Below are 16,077 nucleotides of genomic sequence, written 5' to 3'. Positions count from 1 at the left end.
CAAGAAGGACCTTGCAGAGTCACTATGCACTAAATGCAATGGGTGGGCAGCAGCTGGGGCAGAGAAGTTTGTGTGAGCTGGTCCTTGCTCACCTGAGCTGTCTTTCGCCATCCATGATCCCACAGGACTCTTAGGACAAGGCTTGTCCCCAATTCATGCCGCTCGTGGTGGTAGCTGAGATACTGCGAAAACTCTGGTGCTGTTCCTGGGAATTCTCCAACCCACCCCCCCCCTTTTCTCACTGAAGTACCAACAAATGCCTTGCCCAGTTTTTTCTTTAATCGGTGGCCTTGCCATCTGCAGGGAGGGTTGTTATGGTAAACAAGACCCCCCTCCCCCGCCCAGGAAGAAATCTTAAAGTCAACGTGAAAGACACCACCAATGGGGCCGAAGAACTCACACGCACTGAATTTCTGCTTCATCAGTGGGGCTGCCGATCTCCCAAGTGATATTCATTATGAAGCTGACTAATAACCAATGTTAGCAAAATGCTGTGAGACTATCAAATGAATAAAAACTGGGACTTCGTATGCTCTATCTGATTTCAACTATGTTTTACAATGGTTCAAAAATGGAAGCAAAAATGTCAAGATATCACAATATCTCTGTATGGTAAGACTGTGGCGGATTATATTCATGCCTTCTTTACATGTTTCTAAAGTTTACATTTTTTTTTTCCCCCATGAGGAGCTGTGGGTGGAGAAAGAAAAGGAAAAAGAAAATGGATCATGTGCTCCCACGGGGGGGACGGCACATGCCAGTGTTTCCCACCAGCTTTTCCCACAGGCTGCCATGGTCCTGTCCATCTCACTTCCCCAGGGCTCAGGATGTCTGTGTGAGGAGAGTTAGCAAAGCAGACACTGGTGCTAATAAGCACTTGCGAGCTTGGCTCTTGGGTGTTTTGGGAGAGACTTGTCAACAGCAGGCTGCCTGCTGTGTGGGTGTGTTTCCCTGCTGTCACTGGATAATTCTGTCACCAAAGACAGTATTTGTAGTTCTGCATGAGCAGCCCTCCTGGTGAGACTGAAGGGGCTGTTGTGACTTGGGTACCAGGGCTGAGGTGAAAGGCTGGTATTACAGTTGTGTGAGGAGATGGGAAGCTTGAGTAGCCCTGAGGGGTATGTGGAGTCCCCAAGATGATGGAAATGGGGCTTGGATGGGTCCTGGTAGGTCCCATCTGTCCTCAGAATATACCCGCCTTCTGATGGCCCACTGCCAGGATACCTGGAGCCCAGCAAAGAGGAATTCATGGCTGGCTATTGGGGAAGTTAGAAACCTGTTCTGGCAGCCCACAAAAACAAAGACACAGGATGCCAGATCAAACCAGACAGGCCCAAGATGGTGGGTGCCATGACAGGAAACCCTTGACCAAATAAGAAGAAAAGGCATGAAATCCTGCTTCCAAGAAATCCCTGCAGCAAGCAATGAATATTCCACCCTCTGTGAACAGATGTCAATACTTTATAGAGACTAGATAGAATCCTGAACCCTGGTGCACATAGCACCCCCCGCCCCCTTTTTCTCTCTCTCCCCACCCCCCTCACCCACTCTCGCATCTCAAGAGCGTGCTTTCACTGAAATAAACTTTCTGGCTTCTACTTCTCACTCACTATGCTATGTCTGTTTTTGAATTCTTTCTCAAAATGAAACTAAGAGCCTTTGATGACATCCTTGAGACAGGCTGGATTGAGGCTTCAGGGCCTGAGGTCTCCCAGTTCACTTGGCAACACTGTGAGCCTGGGACCTTTGGGGGAGGTGTCATTTCACTGGTTTCAGATGTTTTTCAAATGTTTAACCCATTATTGAGAGAATCCTTAGTAGAGAGCAAGGTATCTGGGGAATGGACACCAAATAAATAGGTAGGTATTGATAAACGGGAAGAGAGATTTAAGATCATCTTGTCTTGCCCATTGCAGAGGAGAATTTGAGCCCCAGAGAGGTTAATAATGAGCCTGGAGTGACCTCCGTCTGAACGAAGACCAACATTCTGCTATAGCTTTTGGAATGGGTTGTGAGTTGAATTATCTGTCCCAGGATAACATGTGTTGGAGTTGTTACCCCCAGTACCTCAGAATGTGACCTTCTTTGGAGAGATGGTCTTTACAGAAGTGTGTAAGGCAAAGCACAACTCTGAAAGTTGACATATGAACCCACCTGAAGACCCCTGGCCTGTGCAAGGGAAGATGGAATAGATTAGTCATTCTGAATATACTTTTTCTTCAAAAAAAATTGGAATTGTTTTTTCAAATTTTAACTGGAAGCCCAAATAAATAAAAGTCAATAATTTTTAAAAAATGAATTGCTCTGTTTAAAAAGTGGGCAAAAGGCTCGAGTAGCTATTTCTCCAAAGATGATATATTAATGGCCAATAAGCATAAGAAAAGATACTCAACATCATTAGTTTTCAGGGAAATGGAAATCAAAACCACAATGAGATACCACTTCATACGCATTCCAATTACTATTATATATAAAAAAGGAACATAACATGCATTGGCAATGGTTTGGAAAAATCAGAAGCCTTATACACTGCTGGTGGGAATGGAAAATGGTGCAGCCACCATGGAAAACAGTTTCAGAAGACACTGCAGAAAGCCGTTCCTCAAAAAATTAAATACAGAATTATCACATGATCTAGGGATTCTACTTCTGGGTGGAGATCCAAAAGAAATGAAACCAAGGACTCAAATAGATATTTGTTCACAGCATCTTATCCACTAGAGCCAAAGAAGGAAATAACACAAATGTCCAATAATGAATGAATGGATCTTAAAAATGTGGTATATACACACAACAGAGTATTCTTTAGTCTTCAAAAGGAAGGAAATTCTGACATAGGCTACAACATAGATGAACCTTTTAGAGACATTATGCTAAATGAAATAAGCCAGTCATAAAACAACAAATACAGGGGTACCTGGGTGGCTCAGTCATTAGGCATCTGCCTTTGGCTCAGGTCATGATCCCGGGTCCTGGGGTCCTGGGATTGAAGCCTGCATTGGGCTCCCTGCTCTGAGGAAAGCCTGTTTCTCCCTCTCCCGCTCCCCCTGCTTGTGCTCCCTCTCTTGCTGTGTCTCTTTCTGTCAAATAAATAAATAAAATGTTTAAAATCAAACAAACAAATACAATATGATTTCACTTGTATGAGGTATGCAGAGTAGTCAGTTTTAACACACAAACACACACACACACACACACACACAGGCTGTTCTCATGGAACTGTAGAATTTATGTATTTGGGCGTCCAAATAAGTTTCAACCCTTGTGCGAGGCCCCTGAAGCACCTCAGAGGGGCCTGAAGGGAATATATCTGAGGAACCCTGGCCTCCAGGATCCAGAAGCTCTTTCCAGTTCTGACCTCACAGGATTTCATGACCTCTGCCAACCTTTCCCCTACAGGAGCATTTTTGCCTCTGGGATATGTCATCAAATACTATAATCTGGACCTTCCTTTCTCTACCCTGCTCACCACTTCCTCATTTCTTGGTAATAGATACAGAGCTTATGTTTTCCAAGCTACAAGTCCAGACAAAGAATTATAAGTAAATAAAACACCCTTTCTTAAGAAATTCACTATCAAAAGTGAAATGTGTCAAGAGATTAATCTTAAAAAAAGAGAGATTAATCTTAATATGCAAACAAGATCATGAAAACAGATGCACCTTATTTATAAGAAATACTTATGTAAACAGTAAAGATGTATTTCTTTTTGAGGCTGATCTACCATTTAGGTAAAAAAAAAAAAAATCCCACCTCAATTAATCAGATTGATCACAGCATGACCTTCAAACAGTTTGATCTTGACCCCTCAGAGACCTGTATAATTTACAGGTGTGTTTTTTCCTGGTTGATACTGGGATAAAATTTGCTATGGACTATAAGATGAAAGGAATTTCTCTTGGATTCAAAATTTTATGTGAGAATGAAGCTTCTTGAAGTTTTCATATCAAGAATTTTTCTGTTAAAAAAAAGAGTGAGGAACTGAGTGTAAGCATGACAGCTCAAAAAGCTGTGATCTATTGATTTAAACTTTTTGGAGAGAAACTATACTTTTACATTTTTAATCATTTCTTTTTTATTTTATAATATTTGGTTTTATCTCATTTTATAAGATATGGTAAAATATTGCTAGACTGAATTTGGGTGCTGGTTGGAAGCTTGCAGATTTCCCAATGTGCAATGTTTAATTTCTGTACATTGTCTAAGAAATGTGTTTTTTAATCTAGTTGGGACCTTGGAACAGGAATATATAGACACTTAAGATATAGCACTGGTTAATTTGTAGTTAATCCCTTTCCAACTGTCAGATTATCTTCTTTGTGATAATCCCAGGTGTTTGGATTGTTCATATGTGTATAATCCCTTAAGTGGGAAGTCTGTGAAAGAGAACATTGTTTTGCATCATGGTAGAATAGATGTCTCTCATTTTTGTTCCCCCTCCAGACAAAAATAATTCAGCATCCATCCAGAGACAAAGATAGCCTTGTGGAGCTATGGGACCCCAGCACATACACAAAGAAATCTAGGAAGAGTTTTGCCCACAGGTGCATTATACATTAGGTAATATGAATGCGATATTGGTCCTGGCTGTGATACATTCAGTGGACCATGAACTGGCTCCAGTCCATCTCAGTTGCTGTTTGGGAACTCCTGGAAACCTGGTAAACACTCTCTCAGATAATCATCCACTGATAAGACAGTCTTTGTGAGAGTCCAAGTTTCCAGAAGAGAAGCTCCAGGACTCTACTGGAGAAAGGAAAAGAGAAGAGAGGAGAGGAAGAAAGAAAGAGAGAAATAAGGGAGAGAGGAAGAGAGGGAGGGAGGAAGGGAGGGAAGAAAAAAAGAGAGAAAGAAAATGTTTAGATATATTGGAAAGCACAGTTAGCGAAGACTGGAGGAAGTGAAAACTACTTCAAATGTGAAAGCAGCAATGCAAAATTTCAAGGAACATGAAAACTCAAGGATATGTGATTCTACCAAAAGATCAAAATAATATTTCAGTAACCTAGCTTAAGACATAAAGATTTGTGATTTAACTGATAAAGAATTCAAAAGAGCTAATTTTAAGAAAGTCAATGATCTATAAGAAACAAAGAAAGACAATTCAACAATATCAGGAAAACAATAAACAAACAAAATGAGAAGTTTAGCAAAGAGATGGAAATCACAGAAGAGGACCAAACAGAAATTCTGGAGCAAAAGAATATAATGGATGTTGTGAAAGTACAATAGAAAGCACCAACAGAAGAATGGATCAAGCCTAATAAAGAATCTGTGAGCTAGAAGAAAAGGACTTTGCAATTATCCAGTCCAAGGGGGACCAAGGAAAAAGAATGAAAAAGAGTAATATAGGTCTCTATGATATGTAGGACACCTTCAGATGAACCAATTTGCAAATTGTTGGAGTTCTATAAAAAGAAGAGAGGGAGGAAGAGACAGAAAGCTTATTTATAGAAATGATGGCTGAAAACTTTCCAAATCTGGGGAGAGATTTGGATATCCAAGTTTACGAAGTCACCAAACAAAATCAACTTAAAGAGATCCTCTCCAAGCCACTTTATAATAAAACCACCAAAAATCAAGGACAAAGAGAGAATCTTAGAGCAAGAAGAGAGAGAGAGAGAAAAAAAAAAAAAAAGCTTGCAACTTCCAAAGGAAGTCCCATTAGGCTATCAGTGGATTCTCACTAGGAGTCATACAGACTAGGAGAGAGTGGGATAATATATTCAAAGTTCTGAGAGAAAAAAAAAAAAAAAAAAAAACACCTGCCAACCAAAAAATTCTATCTGGCAAAATTATCCTTAGGAATGAAGGAGAATTAAGGCTTGCCAAGACAGCAATGACAACAACAACAACAACAACAAAAGGATGGAATTCATCACCACTAAATCTGCTACAAGAAATGCTGAAAAAGAGTTATTCAAGCCAAAATAAAAAGAACACTAATCAGTCACATGAAAACTTATGAAAATATAAAACACACCAATAAAGGTGAGTACACAGTCAAATTCAGAATACCCTAATACTGTAACAACAGTGCTGTATTTATTGCTTAACTCTGACATAAAGGTTAAAGGATAGGAGTACTAAAAATATCTATATCTACAACAATTTGTTAATGGATACACAGCATAAAAAGAGGTAAATTATGACATCAAAAATGTAGTGTTTTTAATGGGGTTGAGGTAAAGTCATTATCAATGTAACCAGACTGTTGTGTCTATAAGGTGTTTTATGTAAGTTCATGGTAACCGCAAAACAAAAAACACAATATTCACCAAAGATTAAAAAGAAGGGAATCAAAGCATACTACTATGGAAAATCATCAACTCATAAAAGAAAGCAGCAACAGAGGAAGAAAGGAACAAGGGAACTATAAAAAATGATAAAACAATTAATAAGATAGCATTATTAAATCATTATCAATCAATAATTAATCTAAATGTAAATGGGTTAAATTCTCCAATAAAAAGGCAGAGCGGTTGAATGGATTAAAAAACAAATAGATTAAATATATGCTGTCCACAAGGGACTCACTTTAGCTTTAAGGACACACATAGGCTCAAAGTGGGAGAATGGAAATAAACATTCCATTCAAATGGAAATCAGAAGAGAGTAGGTGTAGCTAGCTATATTTTTTATCAGACAAAATAGACATTAAGCCAAAAATGATAACAGGAGATAAAGAAAGTCATTATGTAATGATGGAGGGGTCAATTCATCAAAACAATATTACATAAAATAAACAACCTAACTTTACACCTCAAAGAATTAGAACAAGAACAAACTAAGCCCAAAGTTAGCAGAAGGAAGAAAATAACAAAGATTAGAGCAGGAAAAAGAAAGAAAGAAAGAAAAGAGATGAAATGAAAGAAAAGAAAAGAAATAGAAACCAGGAAAAAAAAAAGACCAACTAAACTAAAAGTTAGTTTAAAAAAAAAAAAAAAAGCAAAATTGACACAGGTTTAGCTAGACTACAAAAAAAAAAAGAGGAAGCTCACATAAATAGAATAAAAAATGAAAGAAGAGACCTTATAACTGATACCACAAAAATACCAAGGATCATAAGAGATTATTATGACCAATTATATACCCATATATTGGATAACCTAAAAGAAATGGGTACACTCCCAGAAGCATACAATCTACCAAGAGGGAACCATGAAGAAGTAGAAAATCTGTACAGACCAATAACGACTAAGGAGATGTAAGCAGTAATTAAAAACCTCTCAACAGAGAAAAGCTCAGGACTAGATTATTTCACTGGTGTATTCTAACAAACATTGAGAAGAAATATTGCCAGTCCTTCTCTAACTTTCAAAAAACTTTGAATCCCGCCACGTTGCTGAATTGCTGTATGAGTTCTAGTAGTTTGGGGGTGGAGTCTTTTGGGTTTTCCATGTAAAGAATCATGTCATCTGCAAAGAGAGAGAGTGTGACTTCTTCCTTGCCAATTTGGATACCTTTTATTTCTCTTTGTTGCCTGATTGCTGTTGCTAGGACTTCTAATACTATGTTGAACAAGAGTGGTGAGAGTGGGCATCCTTGTCATGTTCCTGATCTCAATGGGAAGGCTGCAAGCTTTTTCCCATTGAGGATGATATTTGCTGTGGGTCTTTCATAGATAGATTTGATGAAGTTCAGGAATGTTCCCTCTATCCCTATACTTTGAAGCATTTTAATCAGGAACGGATGCTGGATTTTGTCAAATGCTTTTTCTGCAATGACTGAGAGGACCATGTGGTTCTTCTCTCTTCTCGTATTAATTTGTTCCATCACATTGATTGATTTGTGAATGTTGAACCATCCTTGTAGCCCAGGGATGAATCCCACCTGGTCATGGTGGATAATCTTTTTAATGTGCTGTTGGATCCTGTTTGCTAGGATCTTGTTGAGAATCTTAGCATCCATATTCATCAGTGATATTGGTCTGAAATTCTCCTTTTTGGTAGGGTCTTTGCCTGGTTTGGGCATCAGGGTAATGCTGGCTTCATAGAAAGAGTCTGGAAGTTTTCCTTCTGCTTCAATTTTTTGAAACAGCTTCAGGAGTATAGGTGCTATTTCTTCTTTGAAAGTTTGGTAGAATTCCCCAGGGAATCCGTCAGGTCCTGGGCTCTTGTTTCGGGGGAGGTTTTTGATCACCGCTTCAATCTTGTTACTAGATATTGGTCTATTCAAGTTGTCAATTTCTTCCTGGTTCAATTTTGGGAGTTTATAGTTTTCCAGGAATGCATCCATTTCATCTAGGTTGCTTAGCTTATTGGCATATAACTGTTGATAATAACTTCTGATGATGGGCGCCTGGGTGGCTCAGTGGGTTAAGCCACTGCCTTCGGCTCAGGTCATGGTCTCAGGGTCCTGGGATCGAGGCCCGCATCGGGCTCTCTGCTCAGCAGGGAGCCTGCTTCCCTCTCTCTCTCTCTGCCTGCCTCTCCATCTACTTGTGATTTCTCTCTGTCAAGTAAATAAATAAAATCTTTAAAAAAAAAATAACTTCTGATGATTGTTTCTACTTCCTTAGTGTTAGTTGTGATCTCTCCCTTTTCATTCATAATTTTATGAATTTGGGCTTTCTCTCTTTTCTTTTGGATTAGTGTGGCCAATGGTTTATCGATCTTATTGATTCTTTCAAAAAATCAGCTTCTAGTTTCATTGATACGTTCTACTGTATCTCTGGTTTCTACCTCATTGACCTCAGCTCTAATCTTGATTATTTCCCTTCTTATGTATGGAGTTGGTTTGATTTGTTGTTGATTCTCCAGTTCTTTAAGACTGAAGAGGAAGGGAAACTTCAAACTAATTTCACAAGGCCATCATCAGCTTGATATCAAAGCCAGACACATTAGGACATACAAAAGGTGGGGCTGGAGGGGGGTAGAAAAGAAAAGAAAAGAAAAGGGGAAAAAAAGAACAGAAAAAAAAAGAACTACAGGAAAATATCCCCCATGAATATAAATGTGAAAATTCTCAACAAAATATTAGCTAACTGAATTTAACAGCACATTAAGAGGATCAGATATCATGATAAAGTAGAATTTATCCCTGGGATATAAGGATGTTTCAACATATGTAAATCAATAAATGTGATACAGCACATTAAGAGAATAAGTGATAAAAATCACATGATAATCTCCATAGATGCAGAAAAAGCATTTGACAACTACAACATCATTTCATATAAAAACTCTTCCCTAACAAACTGAGTGTAGAAGGAACATATCTTAAAATAATAAAGGCTGTATATGATAACCCCACAGTTAACATCATACTCAATGGTAAAATGTTGAAAGCTTTTCATCTAAGGTGATGAGCAAGACAAGGGTGCACACTCACCACTCCTACTCAACATAGCACTGAAATCCCAGGCAGAGCAATCAGGCAAGAAAAAGAAATAAAATACATCCAACCAGAAAATATATAAAATTATCTTTGCAGGGGATAGGACCTTATGTAAAAAATTCTAAAGACTGCACCCAAAAAGTATTAGAATAAATGAATTCACTAAAACTGCAGGATACAAAATCAACATATAGAAATCAGTTGAATTTTTATACTAACAACAAAATATCTAAAAAAGAAATAAAAAATTCCATTGTCATTCTCACACAATAGCATCAAGAAAACAACAAAATACTTAAGAATAAATTTAAACAAGGAGGTAAGATATGTATACTGAAAACTGTTAGGACTTTGATGAAAGAAATTGGGGAAGAAGAAAATAAATGGAAAGATATCCTGCATTTATGGCTTAGAAGAGTTAATATTGTTAAAATGTTCAAAATATCCAAAACCATCTATACATTCAGTCCCTGCCAAAATTCCACTGACATTTTTCATAGAAATAGAAAAAATAATCCTAAAATTTGTAGGGAACCACAAGACACCTAATTATCAAAGAAATCCTAAGAAAGAAGACCAAAGATGGAGACATCACACTTCCTGATTTCAAACCATATTACAGAGCTATAGAAATCAAAAAAGTATGGTCCTGGTATAAAATTAGACACATAGACCAACGGAACCCAGAGCCCAGAAAAAAAACCATGCAAATACCATTAACTAATATTTGACAAGGGAACCAAGAATGTTTAATGGGGAAAGGATAGTCTCTTCAATAAATGGTGTTGGGAAAATTGAATAACTGCATGCAGAATGAAATTGGTAACCCCATTCACAAAAACTAGAAATGGAATTAAATATTTAAACATGAGAATTGATACCATAAAACTCCTAGCAGAAAATATAGGGGGAAAGATCCTTGACATTGGACTTAGCAGCGATTTTTTTTGGTTGTGACTATGACACCAAAAATGCAAACAACAAAAGCAAAAAATTAATAAATGGAACTATATCAAACTAAAAGCTCATATGCAGCAAAAGAAACAATAAAATAAAAAGGCAGCCTCCCAAATAGGAAAAAATACTTGCAAATCACATATCCGATAAGGGTTAATATCCAAAATATAGAAAGAACTTATACAACTTAATAGTAAAAAACTAAACAATCCAATTTAAAAAGGGACAGATGTATTGAGCAGACATTTTTCCAAAGAAAACATCTTACAGGTACATAAAAAGATGTACTATATCACTAATCATCAGGGAAAGAAAATCCAAACCACAATGGGATATCCTGTCACACGTGTTCGAATGACTATCATTAAAAACACAAGAGATAACTGTTGGTGAGGATGTGGGAAATGTGTACCATTGGTGAGAATGTAAACAGGTTCAGCCACTATGGAAAAGAGTATGGAGGTTCCTTGAAAAGTTATAAAGAGAATTGCCATATGATCCAGAGGTCCCATTTCTGGATATCGATCTAAAAGAAATGAAATCAAGATCTTGAAGAGTTATCGCTTTCCCATGTTCACTGCCCCATTATTCACAGTAGCCAAGATATTGAAACATCCCAAATTCCTATTCCTATTAATGGATAAAAGGATAAAGATGATGAAAATTCCACCATTTGTGACAAAATGGATGGAACTTGAGGCCATTAAGGAAAATGAAATAAGTCAGTGAAGTACAAATGTGGACTCTAAAAAAGCTGAACTCATTGAAAAAGAGGCTATAATGGTTGCTAGCAAGGGCTGGGGGCTGGAAGAAATGGAGAAATATTGGTCAAAGGGTACAAAGTGTCAGTTATAAAGTTATAAGCCAAATAAGTTTTGGGGATCTAATATACAACACGGTGATTATAGTTAACAATTCTGTATTATATGCTTGAAAGTTCATAGGAGGCTAGATCTTAAATACTCACCACAAAAATGAAATGATAATTATGGGAGTTGATTAAAGTGTTAACTAATGCTACAGTGGTAATTATTCCACAATAGATAAGTGTATCATTTCAACACTATGTAAATCTTAAACTTTCACAATCTTATATGTCAATTATAACTTAATAAAGCTAAAAATTTTATACAAGAATAAATTTTAATAGATGCTTTTATTGATCTAATTTAGCTATGCCCTATAAATAATGGAATATTAATATGATGGAATATTGTACAGCCATTCACACACACAGAGACACACACACACATGCACAACAACATCTAACAACACTGGTAAATGCTCACAATATAGTGTGGAGTAAAAGAAAAAGTTATCATTGCAGAGATAGTGCTAAGTAATTCTGTTTGAGAAACACAAATCAAATCAGTAAGCCCATGAGGGTAAAGTTACAGGGAACAAAGATTAGACAGAATTATTTCAAAATGTATGTATTGCTTATCTCTGAATGGTGATATTATGAGTAACTTCTATTTTCTTTTATAGTAATTTCTATATTTTGTAAATTGTTCATAAAAATGTATATTATCAAAAATGTATATTATCCTTAAAACTGATGAAAAGATATTTAAAAAATATTTTTGGCCACTATGGAAAAAGCAGTATGGCATTTCCTCAAAAAATTAAATATAGAATTACCATATGATCCAGTAATCCCATTCCAGGCATATATCTGAAAGAATTAAAAGCAGGCTCTCAAACAGCTATTTGTTTTGTTTTGTTTTTAAGATTTTATTTATTTATTTATTTGAGAGAAAGAGAGCAGAGCAATGGAGAAAGTATAAGCGGGGGAAGGGCAGAGAAAACGGGAGAAGCAGGCTCCCCACTGAGCAGGGAGTCCGAAGCAGGGCTTGATCTTAGGACCCCAGGATCACAACCCAAGCCAAAGGCAGATGCTTAACCGACTGAGCCACCCGGGCATCTCTCAAACAGATATTCGTATACCCATGTTTATAGCAGCATCAGGCACAATAGTCAAAAAATGGAAGCAACCCAACTGTCTATCAGTGTATAAATAAAAATACAAAATGTGTTCTATATGTAAAATGAAATATTCTTCAGCCTTTCAAAGGAAGGAAGTTCTGACTCATATTACATGAATGAGCCTTAGACATTATGCTAACTGAAATGTTCCAGTCACAAAAGGGCAAATACTATATTCTTCCACTGATAGGAGACACCTGGAGTAGTCAAATTCATAAAGACAGAAAGAAGAATGGAGGTTACCGGGGCTTGGAGGAGGGGGGCAGTCAGTGTTTGGGGATGGAGAGTTTCAGTTTTGCAAGATGAACAGAGTTCTGGAAAGGAGGGTAGTAAACATTGTACAATCATATGAATGTACTTAATGTCACTGAATTGTACACCTAAGAAATTTTTAAAATGGCATATTTTCTTATATATGTTTGTGTCACAATTTTAAAAATTACTTTTATTGGATTTGAATTAAAATCCAGATAATACTAGGGTCCCAGTTAAAGTGATGGGAGTTGGTGATTAAGTCAGAAGGAAGGGGATCAAATTATGGAAGGTCTTGGCAGCCCCGCTGAGCTGTATCGTAGGAGGAACCATGGGGGGGAAGGGAGAGGGGAGGGTGGCACTGCCAGGGAACCAGCCTGGCAGTCATGCCTGGGATGAACCGGGCTAGGGTAGAAGGAGAAGCAAAGGAAGTCAACAGTTACCAAAGCCTCACATCCTGGATGCTCGAGGTAAGCCTCCATTACCTAAATGACATGCGAAGAGATAAAAGCCAAGAGAAGTGACTTGTCCAGGGTCCCAGGCTGCAGGTAGCAGCACCCTATCTTGAGTTCAGATGTTTCTGAGCCCACCTCTCTGCTCTTTCCTTCAGGCCACACTACCTTCAGCTAGTATACATGAAAGGAAGGAGGAGGGATGGTGGAAGAGGGAATGGGAAAAAGACAGAGAGAGTGGGGGAAAATGGAGAGAAAGAGAAGGTTAGGAGCCAGGAAGATGAGATTCAAAACTGCAAACAAGAACAAACTTTTAAATAAGGCCCTGAGTCTGCATTGAACTTTTGACAATTATGGTTTGTCAGCATGGTAACTGATTCATAATTATTTTATGGGAGTTTAGCAACTCTGTATGTAACGGGCTCAGAGCAGTTGCAGAGCTGTTAATCCTGAATGTTTATTACCCACCATTCAATAAATAGCTTAATAAATCTAAAGAAGTCCAATTTATGGGGATGGTTATGGCACGCTATTCAAATTTCAAGCAATTACAATAAAACCATGTCTATTGAGGGTAATGTAGGTTTTCTTTTTTCTTTTTTAATTTGATATTGGAGGAGGCTGTACTTGACACCCCTTTGAGCTATTCTTCGCTGTCTGTCTAGGTCATAGATGGAAGAGCAGAGGTCAGAGGCTGCCATTTTACTGTCTGCCAGACTGATGGAGTAGATGGACACAGGTTCGTCGTCTTCCATGCTGTTTGGGGATCTAAGCTCCTTGTGACAGTGACATTACAAAGCTGTTTGGTTTCTTGTTCAGGGCTTACTTTTGACCTTGGCATGATACAGCATGTCAGAGTCGATGTTGGGTGAGTTTGGGGCATCTTCTAGAAGGTGAGTGATTTGGGAAGAGTTGGGAGTGATGACTTCTTTCCTCACAGCTCCTGTCAAGATCAGGGACTTCTCTGCTCACTTTTCCGAGCTCAGTGCCACTACACAGTGGGCTGAGGGTAGATTAAAAAGGTGGTAAGAAACACATACACACACATACACACTTCATGCCATTACTTACCCTTGACTTGTGTATTGCCTGTCATTCCCTGACACTTTGCCTTGTCTCCTATTAGGGAGGCAACTGGTTGGAAATGATGGAAAGTGGTTAAGATACTAGCTTAAAAGAGAGATGATCTGATCTTGGCCTTGGCTCTCACCTTTATTGTGTGACCTTGGACAGGTCACTTCAATGCTGGGGCCTCAGGTTTCCCTTCCAGTTCTGATACTGTGGTTTGATGCTTCAGTGAAAGAGAAGAGTACGTGAACAAGAGAGACAGTCAGAAGAGATACTCTACGGAGGAGGATCCCTGTGTGAATTGGGGACAAGACCACATCATCCAAAGGCAGAAGTCTGAATCCATCTTCTTTCAGCTCGTTTATTGAATTACTTATCTATTCAATGTACAGGTCAATGTTCCAAACTGCACATGAGTGAGACTCATTCCCCTCCCCACTCAGAGTTCAAATCTAGTGAAACGGGAGACACCGACTTATATAATGCTAAACTGGCATTTTGGAGAAAGTAATTTAGGAGTAAGCATAGAGAAGGAAAGTCATTCATTTTGAGTTGGGCACAGATGCATGCAGGCTAGGCTTGATGGAGACATTGGTATTTGAACTAGGCCTTGAAGGTAGGTGAAGAGACATTCACCACTGAGAAAATGAGGGGAGGGACTGTAAAGGGAACAGCAAAGGTAGAGAAGTGCGGGTGTGTTCATTCACCTCCAACATACCAGAAATGCTTTGGGGAACTGAGAGAATCAATAGTAAATAAGATGGCCTCTGATTTCATGGAGTTTACAAAAAAGTGGGTAGGGACAGGTATTAAATAGTAAAATATATCAGTGAATAAGGTTGTCTTAAGAAGTGGACAATCCCATGTGCATGAAGTGTGGGGTGCATAGTGAGGAAAAACTGGACATGAACTTGATAAGATACAAACTTAGACTGTGGAGGGTCTAATGTGCAGTGCCTAGGAGCTTGTCATTCGTCCTTTAGGTAGTAGGGAATTAACCAAGATATTTTTTTTTTTTTTAGTAGAGAAACATAACCAGATTTATGTTTTAGAACTAAAACAAGAACTAAAACCAAGCGAAGAATACATTAGCGTGAACGAGGCTGGCTGCTGAGAAAGCAATTAGAATGTTATTACTGTAGTCTAAGAAAAAGATGATGAGAATGGACGTAGGGCCATAGCTGTGGTAATGAAGACAAGGAGACATATTTGAAAGGCATTTCAGAGGCACGAACAAGATCTGGTGACATGAGCAGTGAATGAGAACAAGACAGAGATGGTACCGTTTACAGACTGAGTGACTTGGGAACTCTATACCATTCTCAAAGAGAATACAGAAGGAAAATCATGCAGTTGGAGTGGAGATGCCTATGGGACAGCTAGTAAGTTCCTAATTAACAGTGTTAGCTTTGGTCTCAGATGATCCAGGCTAGGGCTAGTGATTGAAGAATTATCAATCCAGGGGTATAAACTAAGGTCATGAGAATGCATGGATCCAGGGGTATAAACTAAGGTTATGAGAATGCAAGAATGAAGAAGACTAAGCCACCTTGATGAAATTCATGCAGAAGATGAGTGAAGAAATTCAGCATGAGCATTCAGGGAGAATAATGTCCTAGAATCAAAGAAAGAAACATATATAGGAAATATTTACATGAAAAAAATATACACACACTCAAACATACACACATGCATATATCTATATAGATATCTATATCTCTTTATATATGCGGGAGGTATAGAAAGGAGATGTAGATTGAGGAAAGAAAAATTTAGTCCTTCTGGTGAAGAAGTCAAGGAAACTTTCTGCAGAGGTGCCATAAAGCTGAGTTTTGAAAGACGGAAAGGATTTTGCCAGGTGGACGAAGATGGGACATTCATTCCAGGGACTGAATGGTACGTGCAATAAAATGAAGGCGAAAAAGAGAATGTCATGTATTTTAGGAACCACAAGCAATGTGGCATTGTTGGAGCACGAAGGATGGGGCTAAAAGGCAAACAGGGAGCAAATCGTAAATGGCTT

This window comes from Mustela lutreola, chromosome 9 (genome assembly GCF_030435805.1).
Source record: "Mustela lutreola isolate mMusLut2 chromosome 9, mMusLut2.pri, whole genome shotgun sequence".
NCBI lineage: Eukaryota > Metazoa > Chordata > Mammalia > Carnivora > Mustelidae > Mustela > Mustela lutreola.
This window is presented reverse-complemented; position numbering follows the sequence as displayed.